Source organism: Cyprinus carpio, chromosome B16, assembly GCF_018340385.1.
Source record: "Cyprinus carpio isolate SPL01 chromosome B16, ASM1834038v1, whole genome shotgun sequence".
NCBI lineage: Eukaryota > Metazoa > Chordata > Actinopteri > Cypriniformes > Cyprinidae > Cyprinus > Cyprinus carpio.
Genome location: NC_056612.1, coordinates 22195483 through 22212168, shown reverse-complemented (window position 1 = coordinate 22212168; position 16686 = coordinate 22195483). Strand labels below are relative to the sequence as shown.

At 36.4% G+C, this 16686-nt stretch overlaps 1 non-coding gene and 1 pseudogene across 1 annotated transcript; both read right to left on the bottom strand.

Annotated features, from left to right (window-relative positions):
• Positions 1–12146: 12146 nt before the first annotated feature.
• trnas-aga lies at positions 12147–12232 on the bottom strand. Its single transcript has one exon. It is a non-coding gene; the product is annotated as a tRNA-Ser (tRNA).
• A 2858-nt stretch (positions 12233–15090) lies between these two features.
• LOC122140101 lies at positions 15091–16641 on the bottom strand (annotated as a pseudogene).
• Between the last annotated feature and the right edge of the window lie 45 nt (positions 16642–16686).

Genomic DNA, 16686 nt, shown 5'->3' with positions numbered 1-16686 from the left:
AGCCTAGATTATATGCTTTATTTTTTGACAATGGAAATCTTATAACAACATTTACAATTTAGTTGATCTAAAAAGGGGGACTGGGTGTGCAATTAAGAAGAGCTGTAATCATGTTTGGTACCAAATGAGCAGTCTGAATTTATATACACATTGTATTTTCACTCTTATTTTTTTGTCACGCATGAGCACCTGGTTTGCACCACTAATGTGCACCGCCTTCTCCCGGAATATGGTGTAATGTTAGCAATGTGGTTTAATTTACCCTTACTCATAATTAATGGCTGTTACAAGGACACCTTAAAATGAAGTGTAGTGGATAACTCCATTTTTTTGTTTAGGGGGATAGACATATCACGCTTGCTGCTTTGTTGAATCCCGTTCAGTAAGATTACAGGACATAAAAATAGGGCCAGTATGACTACTCTTAGTGTTGATTTGGAGCATTATAGACATTTTGATTTGCAGACACGAGAACTTTTTGTGCCAAATATAATTACTTAGCAACCAAATTTCCTTGGTGTTTACCTGAGATCGTAGTATGTGACCCTCTTGAGGTGAACAACATGTACCATAATTTCACTGAAACACAGTGTCAGAATCTAACGTGTTTTTAGGGTGGTGGAAGAGAATTTCCTATGTCAGTTGGTCTAAAAATAAGCCACAAGTAGGGCAGGCTTTCTGAAATGTTCAAAACACACATATATAAGCTTTAGCTTTGCTGGGTCTTGTTGTGAATGCTCCAGCTACAGACGGGTCTTGGAATTTGTTGCGTGCACCCTGTGACTCTCTTTTGTATCCAAATGGTTAATTGTCTTTTCGACTACAGAAAGTGTTGAGTCATCATCCCCACAATGGCACCACCCGAGCTGAACTTGACAACTCTTGGTGGCAGGTGATGCTTCTAGGTTCCTTCAGTTTTAAAAGAAAAATAAATGATTTAAAACAGGTGAACCATAAATCTGCATGAGTTCTGTTAATATAAACCTCTCTGTTTCTTTTAGTGTCAACTGCAATGGCGATCTGCACAAAGCTCAGTGGTGTTTCAGCAGCAGCGCAGTTTCGGCTGCGTCTCTTATCTATTGCTCTGCTTATGTTTATTGTTTTAAACGCCCCGCTGCCTATCTGCATTTCAAAACGAGCAAAGGGCAAGTACCAAGCATGTTTTTACCATGTGAAAAGCACTTACTCCACTCATATCTTCCCGGTGAAGCAGTGGAACTGCCTATACACTCTTGGTGCATCGGAATGTTGCAGGTGAGGAGTTAGAAACTAAATGCTATTCCACTGAACTAAAATAACTGACTATGAAAATACCATGGCACCAAAAAATTTCAAACCATTTTAAGACCCCTTACTCACATAAAAAAGTGGATACATCTGTAAATGAAATAACACACATTTTCTTAGAAACTATCAATAAAATGAAACGTGAGCACGTAGAGCTAAGCTACAATAAACAGACTTGTAGTTATTTATTTAATCATTGTCTAACTCTGAGAGCATCGTATTGCACAACACTGATGTTACTTGACTACGTATATTGTTTATGCTCTTCAAGTGAAGTTCACTGTGTTTCTTCTTGGCGCATTTCTGTGTGCATTCAGTGTTTTTCCATTTTACATAACAGGTAAAATTCTTTTTTTATAGAACATGAAGAGGCTCGTCGAACCTTTTGTGTAATTATTAGCTCATTTTCTTTTGATTTTAATTAATAGGAAAATACAAAAGCTTATAGGTTTAATGTGGCTTAGTGCTGCATAGGGAAGTTTAAGTAGCCATGCGTTCGTTTTTATCACTCTTTGCCAACAGAATGTTCTTGTTATTCACTCCACTAGACAACACACACCAGTAGTTCTCAAGCAAGCCTGGGCCGACATACCAGTTCCATATGCACAGATGGCGAGTAAGTGGTGCTACAACACACAATCTGTCTACACATGAGTGGGGCCTGGCGGGTCATCAGTGAATGGTTTGTATTGCTATTTGTTTTTCACAATTTTCTCATTTTTATTTTCAACTTATGTCCTCACTGATCTTCTGTGTTTGTTGGTAGGGTTTTTATTTATTAGTATATTATAGTGTGATGGCGTAGTGCTTAAAATGGGGTGGTGAGCTATCGTCACAAAGATTCCTGTGTGTGTTTCACAGAATGTGTCCTGCTGTGATATGGAATTTACAAACCCTTTTTTGTTTGTATTTTATTTCACAGTATGTTGTAATTGTAGGGTTCTAGTTATTATTATGAATATTAGTAATATGAAATTATTTACTATAATTACACTACATATTTTTTTTTAAATTTATTGTTGAAATAAGTGATTCATTTTAATTAAGTTACTGGGGCTGCATTATAATGCGATACATAAAATGCTAAAAGAGTATGTCTTGTCTAACTTTAGTGATGATCTGTTTTTTTGGTCATTTCTGTAATGGTCAAACTTTAAATTTTTCGACAATGCTTTTTTTTTCACTCCTCAGAGAGTACTGGCCCGAGAATGATCTCAAACAATTGGCCGCAGATGTTAGCCAAGAGAAGCAATCGACTCCCTCCCACTCACAACTCAGACAGCTACCACTGATTTCAAGCGACTATGCAGGAACATGACCCCACAACAGCAGTCGACCGCAAAGACTGCTAAACTCATCAAAGTATGCTGGTTATAGCAGACAACACAGCTATTGCAGGATCGCCCACAAGATATCAGCTAAAATAGATATAATTAGTCCTTATTTAACTTTCCACACATGATAGAAAGAGTCGACTTTAACACAAAACAATATACTTAGTTTTGGTTTTATTTGCCATTTTTTGCATAAAACCGAGTCAGTGAGTGCGTGGGAGTAAAAATAGTTTCCTTTTAATCTTTTATTCAAATTAAATTTAAACTCATCTACATTAGAGAGAGTGCTTTCAGGAACCCACACACTGCCAAATCGTTGAACACACAATTATTCAGCTTTTTGACATCTCCCTTATGAAAGTTTAAAGCAAGGTTTGTAAGATAAGGGTGTGAAAGAAGAACAAAAATGTCAGTGAGGCACTAGTGACCATTCAAAATGTTAGAGTGGTGATAAGATGTTTTGTCTTTTGAAATTAAGTGTCTTATGCTCCACCAAGACGTATATTTATTTGATACAAATACAATACGACACAAACCGAATGATGGTGACAATCATTGCAATTTTACACCTAATGTGTCTTTTTCTCTTTTTTACATGTTAAATTAGTTCGTGTATCGGCCCCTCAACAGTGGCTGTCACTTGTTTTTTCAGTATCTTCTTCCCTATCTCCATCAGTTCTTTAGTGTCACGGACACATCCTTCACAAATCTTCTCATATGCTAACTTGATGCTTTCAGATAAACTTTCTTATTATTCTTAGGCGTAAAAGTACAGTTGTGCTGCTTAATAATTTATTTGGCAACTGATGCTTGTGTTTTCTTTTGCAACATTTTGGTTTCTTGACAACAATGTTATATTTTTTTAAACGTTTAGAGTTCTTTTTACACTTTTCTGGCTGAATAAAGATTCTCTTATCGCGCTTTCAAACTTCTTTGAAGTAGTGTACAGCATTCAAATAATACACTAGTATTTAACATTATGGACATATGATGATATATCTTGTTACACGAAGTTCTAATGGTTTCTTGCACTAGTGTTATCTATAATTACTTTTGTAACTTCGGTCCCTTCCTGTGAGAAACCACGTTGTAAATTGTGCCATGATCTCTGTCTGTCGGTATGTTTGAGAATGTGAATGATGTCCGACGGTAAATGCGCTATAGAAAAGACGTCCGTTACACAATGTGGAAATCAACAGGGACAGCCTTCCAAACAGGTCAGCGTATGCACAAACAACATAAGTAAAATTGCATGGGATAATTTTTACACTTGCCGATTGATTGTTCTTAATCAAAAGAAAAACGTTCAATGGAAATTTTATTTTGTTTTGGTTATGCAAGTGATACAGCCCACTTCGACACCACTATCTTTTTGTGAGCTCCTGACACCCACGGGCACACGTTACGCAGTATTTCACATGACGTAAGTATTTGTTTCAACTCGTAAGTTATAAATGATGTGTGAAATACATTTGAACTGTATAACATTCTTTTCCTTTGACCCTGTTTTAATTCGCCGTATATAGAAATGAGATACAAGAGACAGTACTCTTCTTATGGAGAGTTCTAATCAATACACCTAACCGGTATCTAGACCGCCACGTGACAACATTCCCATGTCACCCGTATGCACAAACTGTAAAGCATATTTTGGGGTCATTCTATCATGATGATTACCTTTATTTGATTACGCCATAACAATCTAGCCAGATGTGTATTGTCCATAATATTGATAAACGATACATATGAACATGTAGATAACACTTTACACGTAATGGTTTACCAGTCTATTTTTAGTCTCACTGCATTACAATGAGCAATAACGACAGACATTGCCTTGTTTCTATTGTTGGGATTATTTGTACTGCCTTTGAAGGTACAGGCACTTTGAATTACCTTTTGTATGTTAAAGGTGCTATATAAAGAAATCTTGCCTTCAAATGAACAATGAATCTGAATAAATGCCTTTAAATGTTATTTTTTTGCTTGTTCAGTGGTCATTGTTAACTAATGGTGTTAACAAATTGGAACCTTATTGTAACGGGTATCGACGACAATTACGATTAGTGTTAATGTTGAATATATATACAATACATAGGAATAAATTTGTTTCCTTATAAGGCCATTCAAGAAAAGTTTCCCACTGACACTCTTGAGTATTATGGTGATCAATATAACACCCCTGGACCTGATCAATAAAGTCTATAGCACTGGATTTACCTTTGATGAAACGTGTCCGATTTTGATCTTCTTAATTCTTTGATCTTTTTCTGCGTAAGAAACTGCATTTTGGATAATTGCATTTTTATGTAAGTCTGATGAGTTCCAGATTTAATGAACCCTCGTGTGCCTCTAGAAGCTAGATGTAAATGATTCAAGCAGTTACATCTTCTGGGCGAGTTCTATCAAAACACAGAGAGCTGTCTTACATCAGACAGTATACCTGTTATTTCATGTCACCATAATTGTTAAAAATAAATCACTACATTGGATTAATTGGATTAATCCACAGAGACTGTTGTTCCATTCTGGTCTGTTAGTCTACCTTATCCCTTTGATTTTCTTTCTTTTCTCCCCATAACTGGGAAGGTGACAACGACAAGACTCATCTTATTGACGCATGCAAAGTCACAATTTGTGCTCCCCATTGTCTTTATACGGGTGGACCATTCACTTATTCAAAGCCCTCATACAAGCGCAAGGTAAATGATAAACATCGATGATTGACTATTGTATCCCCACGCATTGTTAAAAAGCTTTTTCCTAACCGTCAGGTTGTTTCCCCCAGAGTCCTTAAAAAGTCTTAAATTACATGTGTTCGTATTTCAAATTTAAGGCCATGTAAAAAGTTCTTGTAAATGTTACACTCACTTACAAGATACTTCTTAACTTCGATATTCATAGGATCCGTCTTAAATATTGGGGACCGTCTACAAGTAAGCAAAGAATTGCGGTATGTCTTCTATGTCAATGACGTAAACTAAGAAAAACAAAGCTGATCGCTGTCACATTTACAAAGTCAGCTGCTTCTTGGTGTACTGCAGGCTGCACGCTGGGAAAACTATTGCATTATATTCTCTGTCCATTCCGAAAGTGCCAACATCCTGCTGGCAGAGGAAAGAATTTGTCATCTTCACTAACATACGTCTGGCTGTTTCTTGTTCAGGACTAATTGAAAAGACAATAGACTGTTATTCCCCTTTTTTTTTTTGTGTGGGCACAAAAATCGCTACTGCAAAATGTTATACATGTGAACTGGTGGATTGACAAAAAAAAAATAAAAAAAAAAATTAAGAGAGTAAACTATGATTTAGTATCTGTGCCAATTAATACAATTATTGTTTAAGTTATGTAATATACACTAGTTGATAGTTTTGTCATCCATTCTTTCCTTAAAAATGGTTTAAAGGCTGAACTCCAATGGTGACAGTTTAGCCGATGTTAATTGGTTTTGTTCTTTGTGAAAATGGTGGGTCTGGAACTGTAAATCATGCTTCTATACTTTTCATCATTTACAGTTTAATGATGTTATCATAGACATTGCCCTCATTCCCTCACTTAACTCCCGCTATAACATCCGTGCAGGTACCCTGTCACCTTTAAAGTAAAACAGTATCTTGTGGTTAGGGAAATAACTTTCACGATTTTCTGATATTCTCTTTTGTACTTCAGCGGGTGGATATGTGCTATGATTCAAGCAGTACATCTTCTGGCGAGTTTTCTATCAAAAACACAGAGATTGACCCACACGGACAACACATTTCATGTCACGTTATGTAAAAAATAAAATTCATACAATGGCAGGTGGAAATTTAATTTTAATCCAGAGGGAGAAACATTGTGTTAGGTTTAGGTGTCATTCCACCTGATATTTCATCTTTTTTCCTGGTAATAAAGGTTGAGGAAAGACCAACTTAGGTGCATGAAAAAGTCACCCATGGGCACCCCTATCTTATGATGACACGCTCACAAATCTTTGACAGTTCAAGGTAAAGCTCTTGATTTGTAAACCTCTTGATCAAATTCCCAGATTGTACAAACTTCTTCCACCTTTAAGGTCCCTAGAACAGTATACTTGTAGTCTAGGGATAATTAAAATTTCGGATTTATGAATTCTCTTTAACTTGAGCGGTGGATGTGAATGATTCAGGACAGTACATAGCTTCTGGGAGAAGTGGGCTAGTCCAAAACACAGAGATCGACATGGACAAACAGTCTCCAGTGTGGTAGGTTCACAAAAATCCATTAATATTGAGGCTCTTGAAGGGTATTTCAGTGAATCATTCTGAGGATTGATTCTGTAAGGTAATCTCATGTATCTGTTTTCTTCATAGAAGACGAAGGAAAGCCCCATCCACTTCCTGAGAAGTCATCTACAGACAACCCCACAGCACTTCAGATGAGCAGGAAGCACTGCTGGTTACAGCGGCTTTCTCATGCACCTGTAACCACAGTCAAGGGTACCTTACTGGATCCTTAACAATGTTACTTAGTATTGACAACCGTGTATTTTGATAAGGATATGTGTGTGAATTATTTTGTGCTTGGCAGAGGATGGGAATGACTGTCAGACAGTAACTTTCATCCAGAAGAGCTGTATCAGAACATAGAGATTGATGCAAAACGCCTTCCACCATTATATCGGGCTATTGAATGAAATGTACAGTATATATAGATACATTAACATTTCGTCATTTAGCAGACGCTTTGGAAAACAATGCAAAATCAACAAAAGAGCAATGATATGCAAGTGCTGTAAACACGTCTCAGTAAGCTTAACGTAGTACACGTAGCAAGGATTTTTTAAATTATATAGAATAAAAGAAAGAAAAAAAATAGAAAGAAAAGAGAGCGAGTAGCTAGTGTAGATGGCCTGTTTTGCTTTTGTTAATGGTATATATATAAATAAAAGAATAGGAATAGATAGATAGAATTAAAACAGAAATAAAGAAGATGGTGTTTTTTTTTAAGAAAACAAGCTTAATAAATGAATAGAGTACAAATCTCACACAGTTATATAGTATACTAGTATAGTATATAAAACAATAGTATATTACAGTATATAAATGCCATTGTTTATGTTTTTTAAGACCATTCAAGTACATTTTTCTAATTTAATTGCCAAATATTCATAATTATATCACCAGCAGAACAAGGTGAGAAGTTTAATGGAAAAATCTCTAGTTTGATTAGTGACCCAGTGATGGTGCAGAATCTTTAATATTGCCTTCTTCCATTTTGTTGTTACGTTTCTTGTTATAAATGCATTTTCAATATTTCCAGGTTAAATACAGTACTCGCACCACTAAAGTTTGGGTGCTTAGCAAGACTTATTTAATAATACAATTTGTGTTTTTTTTTTTGTCCACCCAATTAGTGTCATAATAATGAAGAGTGTTTATGCCGTTTTAATGACATTTTTTTCTCAGAATAATGAGGACGTTTGTCTTTAAAAACATTTTTTTTTTTGTAGGTTCAATGTTAATTGTTTTAATTTTTTTTAAGAAACAAAAAGCTATGTATGTGTGTGTATATATATACATACATATATATATATGCTATATATAAATATAAAAACACGTACATATCTATATAATTGTTTTGATGAGGAAAAAGATGTTAAAACGAACAGCTTTTATTAATTACAGTTACATTAAATAATTGACATAATTGAAAAAAAAAAAAAAAACAGTGTATGGCAGCAATGCGTTAACCGTAATTTTTATTATGCAGCAAAATGCTACAATTTATTTATTGCGAGAGTAAAAAACATTATGGTACAAAAAATATTTGTTTAAATAAAATGCTGAAAAAAATATGCATTTGTTTTCCAAAAATGCAGCAAATTAGCAATAATTTCTGGAGGATCTTTTAAACTATATTTTAAAATGTATAAAGTTTTTTTTAAATTGCAATATTTCACATTATTACTGTTCTTATTGTATTTTTGATCAAATACTATTTTTCAAGGAAATATCTAAAAACGTAACTAAAATTTGTCTCTCTTGTTTTTGGAAGGTGAGGAAAGCCCATCACTTCCTGAGATGTCTTTTCAGAATCCCCACATTGCACAGATGACAGAAAGTACTGATGGTTACGGGGACCATCATGTACCTAGAAACCTCAGTCAAGGTACCTCTTGTACTTAACCCTTAATGTGACACTACTTCTTCGACCTCAGTAAGCTTCTTTTCTGAAATCCTCCAACTCCTTTGAACCTGGATCTTTTGTACAGCAAACCTGAACCTTGAAGCAAGCAGTATTTATTTGCAAGTAAAACACAAAACTGACTTATTTATTTTTTTAATTTTAGAAACAGATAACAGCAGCACAGCATCAGAGGCATCATATGTTAATGTACCACCTACAAAAGAGACAGAGGACCATTCTGCTGCATCTTCAGGAGAACGACTATGATGAACCTGAAACCTGGTGAAATCAATATGACAACCTGCAAAAGATTTTTCGAAGCAGGTTGTAAAACCTTCAAAAACACAAATTATTCTTTTAATTCTTGTTATATTTATTCTGTGGATAATGATGTGCATTTATTATTTAGGACAGACAGTTCACAAAACATCACGTCCCTGAAAACCATGGAATGTACAACCACACAGACGGGCCCTTGCGCAATCCCTGAGTGTTTCTTAAGTAATATTCTGGGACGAACAGATTTTTTTTTTACGTTGTCTATTTTATAATAAAAACTATAAAACAACCATTCTATTATTAACATCCAATCTCATTCTTTTTTAATTTCCAACAGTGCAAAATATCTAAACATTTGCATGTGTACTTTAGAATATTTGAATATGTTAAAAGCCTTTCATTTTTCAAAACAAATAGAGTCTTCATAATATAAAACACAGCCACAGTGCTTTCATCATTCTAAGGGAGAATGTAGCGTCCACGTCAAAGAGACTCACATTACGTCACACAAAAAACAAAAACTCTTATTCAACTAACAACTTATTTTTGTTATCCAGCTCCACACTGCCACAAAGCAAATTTTGAAAATGGCCAGCATTCTCTTTTGTGAGGAGGAGGAGCATGCAACACTTGCTGGTGGACACAGCTAAGATTTCAGAGGAGAGCTGTTGCAGACTCGGCTCATACTTTGGTGTTTGCCACACAACCCACTTAAGCTGCGGTGTTCCCTCAGGTCAGAGAGCGACATGGCTGAGTGCCAGCTACACGGACAGGCGTACGCACGCCCATCCTTTTCCTTTCTCAGTTTGGTACTTTTCGTTTGTGATGGTCCGGCATGTTATTCCTAAAGCAGGGGACAGAAGAGAAGCTTTGTAATTTCTGTACTTGTAGTTCACAAAGTATCCTAAAAATAATAATAATATGAAAAATTATAAGTAACAATAATAATAAAAAGATAATATGAAAAATTATAAGTAACAATCACAACAACAAATCTGAATCTTAAATGCAAGAACCAATCATCTGAAGAACTAATGATCACATGATTCAAAACAGCATTACAGAGTTCAGAAACCTGTTTAAAAAGGGGAAGCCTCAAGTTCAAGTTTCTAAAGCTTCATTGACAAATTCCAATCACATTCTCTCCTAATTAAAGTTGCAAGCTTGAACGTCATTAAAACACAAAGACCCTTCAACTTAAGAGCTCGGCTGTGTCTGAGCGTGCAGCGAAGTGTACCACGGCCTAAATACGGAAGATAAAAAACATAAAAGACATGGTTTCGAATGATTCACTGTCTGTTTGATGCAAAAGTGAGTGAGTACGCCTGCAAGACACTGTTGAAGATAATAAGGAAATGACGCAGTCCGGAGGAAAAAAAAGGGTTCATGCTAAAAGATGGGCGTGTTGCGTGTTGTTGAACGCTTGTCCAAAAAAAAAAGTGTTTCTTTATCCGCATGTGCAAACTTTAATAAAGCTTATCTGTAAGAGGGCAATTATGATGACTTCAACAAACGATATCATTAAATGCCATGCTGTGCAAAAACCAGCCTGCCTGTGGCAGTCTAAGAATATAAATGAATTGATAATGAATGAGCAAACTGCTGCATCTGCTACAGTGGGGACACATGGATCAATGCTGATGCCCCCTCCTGATACCTTACCTGAAAAATAAATAGTCACAAGAAGAGTCCCATATCCCTGATCTTCAACATGATTACACTGAAATCGCAAGATGTGCATCTTTAAACGGTTGCAGGCCCTTCAAAAACCAGACAATTCTTGTTACAGACTACATTCAGAATACATTTTGCACATGTCTAAGTAAAATCTATCATACAATATCAATGCGAGAAATATGTATTGTGATAGTGGTTGTTAATATTGAGCCCTCATTAGAAAATTCTTAAAATATGCATGTGGCCTGTAAGTCCATGCAAGATATGATTCTGATGTAATTTTCACCTTTGTGAAACGCTGGTTCCAATACCGTGATGGTACAGAACTGTCCACCAAGAAACACAGGACAACATCTGTTTGAGAAAAAGGTGAATGTTAATCAGTAAACAAACACCTTGAATCTTGACACTAGGTGTTCCGTGTTTAAAAGGCTCCCTTTCTCCTGTAAAAACTTTGTTTGATGCTCTCTTCTGTATGAAAACTAAAAAACTACTCTCTTGGACATTGTCTGAGAACATGCATCACTTCTGGAAAGTCTTTGCTGCAATGGACTTCCTGTTAGTTCTATCATGAGAGATTTTACAGATGCTTGAGACGCACTGCAAACAACAAAATGGCGTATTAAACGGGAAAAAGTATGTTTACTTTGTTTTCAATGATCATTAAGGTTTTGTCGCGTTATTTGGCTTACGTGCGTCTGGTGGGGCTGATAATACATAATCCAGTATTTCCTGCAGCATAGCGTCAATATCACAGTCATCTCGAGCTTTTTTTGTATCCTTGTTTTCTGGAAACCGTAAAAATAAGTCGAAACGTTATAGTTTTGCTGAGGTCTTGGAGATCATGTTATTACATTATCACCATGTGAGGCTGTTTTGTTAACCTCATGGTAAACCTTTTAGCATTTCAGTCAGGCTGGTAACACATTATTTGTATCAAAAGTGTGTGGCTATGACTGTATACGTAAAAGGTTTAACGTTAGTTTTATATTATCTGCAGTAACAGTTAGTTTGTAGCTGCGTTAGCTCGGGTGCTCATCTCGCTAGCTTATTAACGTACCTCGGACTGTGTCTTGTCCTCGTTGGGGTCACACAGTTTTGGTCCGTTGGTTTTAATGCGTTTGGTTGTTTGTTTTGATGAGGATTTGCTGATTTTTATTTTATTGATTTGAGTTGATTGTTTGGATGATGTTGGTGCTGCAACAAAACTTTGATTCGACTTCATCAAGACGTTTGTTACCATAGAAAAACGCGTGGATCATTTCTTTGCTATCCTGTCAGAAAATGCGTAATATAACTAGTCAAATTCTACAAAATACAACTTTACTGCCCTGTTAAACAAAATATTACCGTGCTATGGAAGCTGACCTAACACTTCCGGTTTGCTGGTTGATTTAAGTTCCAGAACGGAAAACGATTCGTTGTCGGCAGGATTCGAAACCTGCGCGGTGACGACCCCAATGGATTTCTAGTCCATCGCCTTAACCACCTCGGGCCACGACAACCTTAAATACCTATATTTTTTTAGAGGAGAAAAACTTTCTTCAACAATAAAAAGTAGTAGAAGAAGATAAAAAAACCCCCCAGAAAGGAATAAATATATATAACGTAGAAATAAACTGGTTAATGTAATTTGGTAATAGTGCAGCTTGCGCAGAAGAAAATAAGCACACTACATTTGTCTTTTGAGAGGGTTTTATTGTAGTATTAAACGACATTATAAATATTTCAACTTCTTGTGGCGGATGGGGGTGACAATATTAAATGTGCATTTAAAATGAATGTATTCGTTTGCTATTGTATTGTTTTAAAAGGTGTACTTATTTTTCTATTTAAAATAAAATATTATTATTTCAAAACACGAAAGCAGCAAAAAATAAAATAAATCAAATCAAATAAATCAGTAATTACTATAGCTCTATTTCCAACTGTGATTTTTCACAAACTTAACGGCAGGGGGCTCCAAAATATCAAAAATACACAAAACCACACACAAACCGAGACATACTCCACGATTTTTGGCTGTCCCAGAGGAAAGATTGGCATCGTGAAACACATCGTGGCTCCCATTCGTGTGGTCCTATGTCGTCCGTGAGAGAGGTTCAAAGACGGTCGTTGTCACAGTATTGTGACCCAAAGATAGCGTACGATAATTTTCTGGCAGTGTCAGAAAATTCAGCATGTACATTGCACAGGTGTTTGCAGTAACGCGACCCACGATTATGACCAATCAGTAAAATGCGGACACGGCGCGAAAACATTAAAAGGCTTACTCAAGTTTAGCTTATTCCTCCCTCTTTCGCCGGCTTCCCTTTTTTTCCAACACATATAAAAACTAAAATGTGAAAAGTGTGATTCATTCATTGCTCTTTTTGTTTACCACTAGCGCATTGCCAATGACGTTTTTATTCTTCGTGCGTTCGTAGCCTACGAGTCATCATCGTACAGTCTACATAGCATGTCGTACCCAAGTTTATTAGATCCATGTTGCACAGTGTGACCAGCAATGATCTTATAGGAATTGCTAAAAATCGTGCAGTGTGTAGAAGGATTAAAGGGTACATAAAATAACACAGTTTCACCTAATCTCGTGGTTAATCTTGAGTACCTATAGAGAGTAGTACTGCATCTCATATCTCCAAAAAGTCTTTAGTTTATCATATTTATAAAAGAAAAATACAGCTCTTACGATTCTCTCACCCGGGAAAAAGCGTGGTCCTGGGGGCGAGCAGTGGGCGGAAGCTTAGAATACTGAGTTCGTGTTGTTTTCATGAACATATATTTACTTATGTGCGGATTTCCAACAAAAAGGACATAAATCTGATGCAGTTGTACTTACATGAATGGGGTATTTTATCCCTGGGACCGCTCCATCTTTTAATTAGCAACACCATGTGCATATCCAGCGTCGACCTGGGCCTTGTTTATAAAAAACATTGATAAAAACACACGCACTTGCTTACACTCCGTTGCTTGCCCTAGAAAAAAACAAACTGCATCCACTATTCGTGTAACGCGGGGTTGTTTGGGAAACCGACACGGTAAAACTTTCCATCACATTCTAGAACCAATCTAGCGCTGTCGACGATTCCGATGAAGCGCGGAGGGGTCTCGCTCTCCTCTGGTCGACGCGTGCGCGGGCGCGCTCTTCCGAGAGAAATGCTCATATAAGGAGTTCCACCACGTCTAAGTCATTAGATGCACGATCGAAAAAAAAAATTATTTCGGCACAGAAACTATTCTCCGCATTCGTCCATTGAATTATTTTTTATAACTTGTGTTATAAATGTTTGAAAAATATGAAAGCTGTGCATTTATAGCTGACACCTAGATGAACACTTTACAGTATGTTTTATGAATGTGAGTCATTCTGGTCTTCAAAACGCTATTGAGCTTCAAATTATGGCATATTTTACATTTGAGGCCCATTCGGTAATGAAATTAGCAATATTTTACATATGATTTACAGCTTATTTGAATAATTATGAAAAATATGAATGGTGTGCACTATAGCTGACACCTAGATGAACACTTTACAGTATGTTTGATGAATGTGAGTTCATTCTGTTCAAATGCTATTGAGCTTTAAAATTGTGTTTAAGTCTTATTCAGCTAATGAAAAGTAGCACTTGTTTTCCATATGATTTACAGTTTATTTTTAATAATATATCAAAAAAGTATAAAAGGTGTGCATTATAGTGACACATGGATGAACAGTTAAACAGTTGTTTTGATGACTGTTAGTCATTCTCCTTGCATGCTATTGACGTTAGAGAAGTGTATAGTAGTTTCGCATGTAACATTTAGAGATGGTCCCTAGATTTGCGAATATCGAATGTCCAACGTCAAGCGAACTTTATGCCAGTTCCCTACTAATATATCATCTGATCGATGTCTTGAGGTGTGGTAACCGTAGTATAAGCGGAATAATTGACTCTGGGTCGTTGAATTATTAGAAAAATAAATGCACATCCGCTTCGAGTCGTGGCCGCATTATTTTTTTAATAATTCATCGGCCAATCGTCTACAATAACGTACCCTACAATAAACATTGAAAGTGTCCAGCACACCATGTTTTATTCTCAGTCCTGAAATGAATAAATCCACCAAACAACTGAAAAATATATAGATTTTATTTCATTAAAGAGATAAGTACATTATTTCATTAAGAGATAAGTTTCATTAAGTACAAAAAAACATGCAATTGAACATTGTATTTATCTGAAATACAATAAATGAAATGCATGACACCTTGAAAAACACACATTTTACAAAACAATTGTGACTTATTTATGCTGGTGATAATGATGGGACAGGTTTGAGAAATTTACTCTGCAGGAACACTCTGGGAACACACAGACCTCTTTTTTATTTACAGTTCTCTCAACACATACTCGTTCACTAGAGTCTCAAATCCTGCCTGTTGGAACAAACCAGCCAAGTACTCTATGAGAAGAACAGATGGAAAACAAACATTAGAAACAAAACATTAACTTCAATGCAGTAAAACAGATGATTAAGAAATGCTACACTGACCTCTTGAGAAGAAAAAGGAACGGGTTCCATCCTGTCTTACATAGAAGTTGTCGCCCAGCTTATTGCCCGACTTAAACCTCAACATGGCATGATCATAAAGACCATAGTCTCTGAAGAGGACAATACCTCCTGGTCTTAATACCTGTCAGTGGTTTCGAAAAGATATAATTACTTCATAACACAAAGATGCAAAAATACATGAAAAAATCACTTTCAGTTTTAAGTTACATGTGTTAAGCAAAATGTTGATGCACTGTGATAGTTTCAGTCTTACAACATGTGAACAGTAGTACCTTATAGATCTGCTCCAGGGCTTTCTGCATCTTGTCAGGATGAATTGCAGACAGAACAAATATCAATGTGGCTACATCCACTGTCTCCACTTGTATGGTGGCCTGGAGATCATCTTTAGTGAGGTCACACTGAAACGCAAGGCATCGCTCTGTGCAATACAAGGCATTTTGCTGCAATCATAACGAATAATCATGCACGTAAACAATTAGCTTACATAAATGTGCAACATTATAAAATTGGAAAAAAAATTGACCAGATGTGTATGAGGAAAAAACACAACTTGGTTACTTTTACCTTCACAAACTCAACAGCTCGTGGAGAAAGTCACAAGCCTAAATGAAGATACTGAGATCCTCTTCCAGAAGAGGGAAAATACAGTTTCCAACCCCACAGCCAGCCTCCAATAACACCAGCTTCTGCCCCTGAGACTGAGAGAATAGATGTACGTTACAATCATCTACACAAACTCAAACATGTTACAGCACATGCATGCATATCTCTCTGACCTCTCTGCACTTTTTCAGTTCTTCAAACTCTCTGGTAGTCCAGTGCCTGTCTTTGAAAAAAAGTTCGTCGTGTTTCTTTTATAAAAACAAGTCCCAGTTTTTCTGAGCATCCCTTTCGAGTTTCTGCTGGCTAAAGTCCGACACTAAACGCGGGTCAGTCCTGAGTTTATCCAGCTCTTCTGGTGTCAGGGTCCTTTCACTCAGAGCACTGGACTGATGGGGAGAAGCAGGACTGGATTCCAGCGAGTCCAACTCACCTGTCCCTGACATGACTGTCTGAGCTCCCGTTCTTTATGATTAAAACTACAACAACGACTTAAAATAAGCTGCGGTGAAGTTTTACTAGAGTAAAAGACAGAGCACTTTATGTTTAAATAAAATGTTACACGTAACTAACCACCTCAATCACAAAATGCAAACAACAGCTCTGTATATTAAGCGAGGTAAATGATTAAGAGTAAAATGTTCGCATGTTTAATAAGAAACTCATTGTTCTAAAACGCAGCATGTTGTCGTTCAACTCGGCATCCGTCTTACTCGCGCAAAAGTTCCTGCAGAGATAAAGGAACAAAATATCAGTCACTGCCACCTACTGGACTGGACGAGACGCGCATAGCGGCCTG